General features: G+C 47.1%; 1 pseudogene; it reads right to left on the bottom strand.

Annotated features, from left to right (window-relative positions):
• Window positions 1–519: 519 nt before the first annotated feature.
• On the bottom strand, window positions 520–1,307 carry LOC132010483 (large ribosomal subunit protein eL8-like; annotated as a pseudogene).
• Between the last annotated feature and the right edge of the window lie 6,818 nt (window positions 1,308–8,125).

The raw sequence follows: 8,125 nt of genomic DNA on the forward strand, positions 1-8,125 counted from the left end.
GACACAGACCCGCATAGAGATGAAGTGATCTGAAAACGAGGAGAGACCAGAGTAATGCAGCCACTAGCCAAGAATCACTTGCCACCACCAGGGGAGGCCAATAATCTCCACAAAGTCCGGGTAGGAAGTGCAACCCTGCTGACCCCTTGATATCAGCCTCTAGAACTGTGAAAGACTACATTTCTGTTGTTTTAAGACAAGTTTGTGGCAATTTATTATAGAAGCCGCAGAAAACTAGCACAATGGGTAGTAGGCAGGGGGAGAAAGAAGGGATTTTTTTCCTTTGAAAGAGAACTTATTATTACTTTTTTAAAAAGACTTATTTATTTGAGAGAGCAGGGGAAGGGCAGAAGGGGAGGGAGCGAATCTCAAGCAGACCCCCCAGTGAGCTCGAAGCAAGGCTCTATACTGGGACCCTGAGATCAAGACCTGAACAGAGATCAAGAATTGGATGTTTAACCAACGGAGCCACCCAAGCACCTTGTAACTTTCATAGACAGAAAATTCAACAGTGTACACTTAACTCAGTTTGGCAGCCAGTTCTTTAGCCTTTGCCTTTTCAAGTTTGGTGAAGTGAACCACCCACTTTGGACCTCAATACTGTCTCCCCGGGGCTGGTGGATCTCATCGTATCTGTCACTGTCATTGGTCCCGACAGCTTTCACCTGCTTAGCTAGAGCTCCCTTGTCTTCTGAGTTAACCTGCGTGAAGGCGACAGTGGTGCAGATCCTCCTGGGGACCAGATGGCCCAGCCTGGCCTTCCCCCTAATAATGCAGTAGGGGACCCCCCCATCTTACAACACAGGGCAGACAGGAAGACAATGATCTCGGGGGAGATGTGCAATCACCACTGGCTGAGTTGTCTTATTTTCCACTAAGGTGGTGACAGTATTAACCCCAGCTTGGAGGACAGGTGGCTTCATAGTGGGGACATCCCCTTTGCCCGCAACTTCTTCCTCAGCCCGGAACAACAGTCTCTGCTTCTCCTCCTGCTGCGTCCCTCCTCTTCATCTGTGGGCCGCTTAGGCAGCTGAGTAGCTGTTTGGTGGCCCAAGGCCTGTGTGAGTTTATTAATCACTGGAGGTACTTTGAGATTTGCTAGAGAATAGCCTTTTGCCTCTGCAGCCAGATGTAGTGGGGTCATTTGGCAGAGTGGGTGAGGTCCCTTCTGGACTGGAGGTCCTGCCCGCTGCTAAAATTCTTGGCCTTTTCTCAAACGGGATTGATGCTTTCTTGGCCTCCTGCTGCTTCAGAGTAGCAGGGGCTGGGGCCCCCTTCGTCTCCTTTGCCGTCTTGCCTTTTGGCATCTTGGATGGTTGGAGGAAAGAGAAGGAAAATTATTTTTTAGAGGCATCCTCAAGGAAGCTAGAACCTTCTGTTGAGTCACTGTGCAAGAAGCCTGGGAGCTGGCAAAGAGGCACAACCTCCTGCGGCGAGCTGCATCCTCAGACGGCCATGACCTCCACTCCCTGGGGTTTCTCCTGTGGCTGTTACGGCTCATGGCACAGAGATTTTGCAGCTGTAGTTAAGATTACTAATCAGCTGATTTCGGAACAGATTATCCCTGTGGCTCCAACCTGGTCACATAAGCCCTGTGAATGCAGAGAGTCTTCTCCAACAGGTAACAGAAAGGAATAGGGAAAGGAAGGGGAGGGGAAGAACATCATTGGGATGCACTCCAGCTGTCCTGGAAGAAAGCAAACATCTACAATGGGAGCCCTTGCCAGAGAAGGTGGGCTCTCACTGCTGAGAGAGATGCCCATGTGACAGTAAGGGAAAACAGAGACCTTACACGTAGAGCCCTAAGGAAGCCGACGCTGCCCAGTTATTGAAAAGAGAACCACGAGGCCCCCCGAGGAGGACCATAGCCTCAGCCCACACCTTGATTTGACCTTGTGATACTTGGAACAGGCAAGAATCCAGACACACTGTGCCTGACTTTTGATCTACAGACTCATAAGCTAGTAGTAAGTAGGAGTTGTTTCAAGCTGCTGGGTGTGTGGTAATTTGTTACACAGCAAAAGTAACTGATACACACCCCCAAATGCAGAACTGACCTGGATGGGCAGAGAGGCTGCAGGTATGAGAGCGTTTTCTCCAGTGTCTTGCCCCTATCATTCCCCACCTTCCTCCATCACCAGGACACACATACCTCTGTGCTGGGACTATAAACGATCTTCTGAAGCCCAGGACACATGTCTATTATCCGATCCATCCACATTAATCCTGAAGGAATATGGTTCTCACCCTAGCAGATCCTCTAGGCAGGTGCTAAAATTACGTGATACAGAGAATAAACTTGCCAGTTCCCAAATGGAATCCCATTTGTGGGACGTGCACTCGTGCACATGAACACGCGTGCACACACACAATTGCCGATCTAAACGTTACCATATATTTTGCCCATTTTCAAGAGGAAGAAACTACAGATTTTCACTATTTTAACCAAGAAGAAGAAAACCGCCCTGGACTCAATCTGAGAGTAAATCTCATCTCTCTACACCCACTCCAGCCCCCGTCATTTCCTTTAAGTCTCTGGAATGTGCTATGCCACTCCCTGGGCTAGGGCATTTTGATTTTCACAAGCTTTCCATCTGCCTGAAGTAGTCTTTCTTCCACTCTTTTCTTTTCTTTTTTTAAAGATTTTATTTATTTATTTGACAGACAGAGATCACAAGTAGGCAGAGAGGCAGGCAGAGAGAGAGAATGGGAGGCAGGCTCCCCGCTGAGCAGAGGCCAATGTGGGGCTCGATCCCAGGACCCTGAGATCATGACCTGAGCTTAAGGCAGAGGCTTTAACCCACTGAGCCACCCAGGTGTCCCTCCTCCACTCTTCTAATGCCCGAGTCCATCCTTAAGGTTTCAACTTAAACACAATTCCCCAAAAGCTCCTTTCTTTGACTCCCCAGTCTAATGTGTCCCCCAGTTCCTTCTCTTCTCTTTCTTGGCACTTTGTCACATTCTGTGATTATATATTGACTTCTCTGGTCTGCTTGCTGGGCCACTAGAATATAGCTTTATATATTATTCAGCACTCTCTTGGTGGCAAGCAACAGAAATCCTCTCTGGCTTGGTTAAACTACAGAAGACCAGGAACTTGTAGGATTCAAAGACAACACAGCCTCTGCAAGGGCAGGAACGATGGATACTGTAGACCTTCTCAGTCCTTCTCCCACATTTCCAGCCACTTCAGAAATGTGGGCACCACTTCTCATGTTGCAGATTCCTAGGAGAGGGCTTCTGGTAGGTCAGGTTGGGTTGAGTTTCTGCTCTCAGACATCACTGCAAGTGCCAGTGATGGGCCCAGTGTGAGAACAAGAAAGCACAATCTGGTACTTTGTTATTAGGTGGGAGGAGGGATGAGATGGATGGCTTTCAGTAGGCAGCATACCAGCTTTACCACTTTGTCTGAACCCGGACTGTGGGAAAGGCTCTGGACTGAGCAGGGCTACTGTGTCCGTGGGTCTGGCTTTCTTAGCCTTCTTGCAGGTCTTTTAGACTTTGGATAGTACATGTCTCCTGCAGGTGTTACCACAATCAAGAGGCTTTATCGTCCTGTGCCTTGACACTACAGATGAAGTATTTGTGTCTCCCCCAAATTCATATGAAACTAAATCTGCAGTGTTATGATATTAGGAATTGGGGCCTTTGGGAGGTGGTTAGTGCCCTTATAGAAGAGGCCTCCTTCTGCTATGTGAGGACACGATGAGAAGGAACCTGTCAATGAGCCAACAAGTTCCTCTCACCAGGCAATGATGAATCTGTCATGACCTTGATCTTGGACTTTCTAGTCTCCAGAGCTCTGAGAAACAAATTTCTACTGTTGATAAGTCACTCAGTCCATGATATTTTGTTACAGCTGCCCAAACACACTACAGAGATTGGTACTGAGAAGTGGAGTGCTGCTCTAACAAAGACCGCAAATGTGAAGGTGGTTTTGGAGTCAGGTGATGGGCAGAGGGTGGAGGAAGTTGGAGATGTGTGCTAGAAAAGCCTACACTGTTGGTGAATGAAGCTTTAAGGGCAATTCTGATAAGAGCTCAGAAAGAAAAGAGAGCCGGAGAGGAAGCTTCCATCTTTCTAGAGAACACTTGAGTGATCTTGAACAGAATGTTCACAGAAATATGCAGGTTAGAGGCCATTCCGATGAGGTCTCTGATGGAGATAAGGAACATGTTACTGGAGAGTGGTGGAAAGGCCATTCTTGTAATCAAGAGGCAAAGGACTTGGCTGAATTATGCTCAAGTTCTAGTGTTTTGTGGAAGGTAGAGCTTGCAAGCGATGAACTTGGATATTTAGCTAAAACTTTTTTTTTTTTTTTTAAGATTCTATTTATTTATTTGACAGAGAGAGATCACAAGTAGGCAGAGAGGCAGGCAGAGAGAGAGGGAAGCAGGCTCCCTGATGAGCAGAGAGCCCAACGCGGTGCTTGATCCCAAGACGTTGGGATCATGACCTGAGCGGAAGGCAGAGGCCTTAACCCACTGAGCCACCTGGGCGCCCCTTAGCTGAAGCTATTTCTAAGCCAACTGTTGAATAGCCTGTGTTCTCCTGACAGCTCATAGTTAAATTCAAAAAGACAGAAATGACTTCAAGATGGAATTTTTCATCAAAAAGGAAGCAGAACTTAAAGATTTGGAAAATTCTCAGCCTATTTATTTTGTAAAAAAAAAATGAGGCAGGGTGTTGGGCAGAGAACACCAAGGGTGTGGCCTAACCACATTTGATCAGGAGACTGTATGACTCAGCCATCTCATCAGAAGCTTGGAGCTATTGTCCGAGACGATGGAAGAACAACCACCTGAGGGAACTCGGGAAGTCATCAGAGTGGTTATAAAAATGGGGCTTCTAGTGCCTGCGGGACCTGTCTTCCCATTAGCAGCTCTGCTTCCCACACTTAGGGTAGGAGCTGGTGGAGAAGGGAAGATGTCAATGTTTCTGAGCCCTGTGGACCCAGGGCACTGTGGCCATCCCTCCAGCGGGAACCAGCAGACTTCGCCGGTGTCTGAGTGGCACTGTTTCTCCAGAAGCTGTGGGGGCATGGCTGCTGCCCCCCAGATTTCAAAGGATGCCCAGACACAAAGCTAAGGGAAGGGTCATTAGGCTAAGCTATGGGGACAGGGGCTCCTGGGATCTTGGGGGGTCCAACTCCTGTCTTGCAAAGATGCAAGGGGTTGGTGGGGGCAGGACCTCCACCCCAGTGGGTCCTAAAGGGGAGACTCCTGCCCCAGTGGGCCTGGAGGGCAGAACATCAAGCCACAGAGGCTTACTCTCATGCCTTAGAATGTTTTTTTTTTTTTAAAATATTTTATTTATTTATTTATTTGACAGAGAGAGTGAGAGAGCGCACGTAACAAGCAGAGGGAAAGAGAAATGCAGACTCCTTGCGGAGCAGAGAGCCTGACTTGGGACTTCATCCCAGGACCCCAAGATCATGACCTGAGCTAAAGGCAGACGCCCAACCGACTGAGCCACCCAGGTGCCGCTCATGCCTTAGGATTTAATGTTGTTTTTGGACTTATTTGGAACATGTCATTCCTTTAATAAGTTTTTGGACTTATTTGGAACGTGTCATTCCTTCCTTCTTTTGTATTTCTCTCTTTGAAATGGGAATGTCTTATCATGTAACTGCCCACCATTGTATTTTGGGAGCACATAATGTGTTTGATTTCATAGGTTCATAAATGGAGAGGAATTGCCTGAGGACAAATTGGGACTTACGCCTTCCCTCTATCTGTCTGGATGATATTTACCTGAGACTCTGGACTTTGACTTTGGAGTGGATGCTGGAACAAGTTACGGCTTTGGGGCCCATTGGGATGGAATGAATGTATTTCACATGCCAAAAGAATATGATGTTAAGGGCCTGGAGCAGAATGTCATAGAATATTTGTGAATACCAGTCTACAGTATTTTGTTCTAGACTAAGGCAGCAGATAAACCAGATACCATACGCTAGCCCAGCATGCGTGATCCCCAGAGCTGGATGGGATCCATACGCACCCTTGACAAGACAGCAGTTTGTAGTGAGAAAAACTGGGCTCTGGAGAGACCTCTGAGTAGAAATCCAGCCTTAACCACTGTGACTTGGTCCAGTCATTTAGCCTGAGTCCTGATTTCCACATCTATAAAATGGGTATAATTATACATACTTGTGAGCACATTGCTTTAAATGGCTGGCTTCTAAAGCCTTTTAGGAATTCCTTTCTACAGTAACACATTATTTTCTGCGTACCACCTATCACCATGAGAAATTATTTTGTGTATACATTTATACCTTTATCTCCCCACCAGAATGACAGTTCCAGGAGAACAGGAACTTATTTGAATTATTCAAGGCTGTATTTTCAGTGCCTGGGACATCATAGGTGCTCAGTAAATATCTATTGAATAAATGAATGACAAATGAATAAATGAGGACCCAAAATGGAAACAGAAGAGAATGCAACGGGGATTTTTTCTGGCCTCTTATGTGGAGGGATGGAACAGCTCCAGCAAAGAGGCTGCACCCTATAAGCCACATTTCCTGTGTTCCTGTTATTCTATTTGTTTTCCTTGTGTTGTCCCCGTGGCCGTGGCTGTAGTCATTCTTTTTAAACATTCCCACTGTGTCTCAGCAGTGCCACAGGGTAATAAAAGAAAGGCTGAGGGTCAGAGGACCTCCCATCTCTGAAGATGCCAGGACCCTGGTGACAATAGTGAATGAGCCAGGAATCCTACTGGAGGCGACCCTCTGTCCTGAATCCACTGGGGAGTTCCCAGGTGGTTTATCTGAAGAAGTAGTGATTTCCTCAATACTTCCTTACAAGTCTGAGGATCAGGGACGCCTGGGTGTCTCAGTCGTTAAGTGGCTGCCTTCAGCTCAGGTCACGATCCCAGCGCGCCATGGCAGGCTCCCTGCTCAGCTTTTCCTGAGCTCTGTCATAAATATATAAAATCTTAAAAAAACAAAAACAAAAACAAAAAACCCAAGTCTGAGGATCAAACGACATAATGTAGATATATAGGTCCTCCAGAAAGGACCTGACACATCGTATGTCCTGCGTGCATGTCTGAAATAGAAATGACCCTAAAATTCCATGATCCCAGCTCCCTAGATACTTCTCCTTTAGAAATTTCTAAACATCACCACTGAGTGATAAACTGTAGTTTCTCAGAATTACTGCCAGCTCCGGCCCCTGGCATTTCCTCTTTCTCAAGGAAAACAAAACAAAACAAAACAAAACAAAACAAAACGGTCCCTTCTTTCTCAACCTTGTAGCAACTCCGGCTGTGGCAGAGGAAATGTAAATTGCCCAGGGAGCAGCCAGTCTGAGGTGTCATCTCACTGTTCTCCTGTAAAGAAGTTAAACAAACAATGGAATGCTTGACCCCTTATTCTGAAGTTTTTCCACCTGCTTTGTAATTAAACACCCGTTTATGGCCCTGGGGGAAGTGAGGGTGAACCAGGAGCCTTGAGCCTCTGCAGTCGGTTTTCAGGCAAACTTCTTTGTGGTCCTGGCAAGATTCATCTGAAGAGTAAGGGCACCCCACCCATTGTTCCTGAGGCTCTGGGGAGACCCAGACTGATTCCTGCCTGCTAGGACGAGGACGCTGCCTAGACAGCTCACTGGGGGCCAAAAGGACTGTCTCCTGAGCAAATGCAACTTACAGCAGATGGGTCACCTTTTAGCCCTGGGGCTTTAGAATTATTTGTGAGGCTTTTTTTTTTTTTTTTTTAAACCTTTTAAAATACTTCAGACTGTTTGATCTTGACAAAGCTCCTGCAGGGCTCCACTGGGAAATCTCAAATTCGAAGATTTCAGAAATCCAAGGAAGCTGGGGGTGGGAGGCTAGTGACCTTCAGCAGATTTCACTGGTTGGACCTCCTCCCTGTGGGACCCCGGGGGTGGGGGAAGCTACTTTAACCCCTCCGTGAAATGGGAATAATAATAGTACACAGTACAATCCTCGGTAGAATGAGGACTGACTTCTTGGAATAGTGCCTGGCACATGGTATCATTCAAAAAACACTTCTTGGGCTGCCTGGGTGGCTCAGTGGGTTAAGCCTCTGCCTTAGGCTCATGGTCATGATCTCAGGGTCCTGGGATTGAGCCCCACGTAGGACTCTCTGCTCAGCAGGTAA

Source organism: Mustela nigripes, chromosome 2 (assembly GCF_022355385.1).
Source record: "Mustela nigripes isolate SB6536 chromosome 2, MUSNIG.SB6536, whole genome shotgun sequence".
NCBI lineage: Eukaryota > Metazoa > Chordata > Mammalia > Carnivora > Mustelidae > Mustela > Mustela nigripes.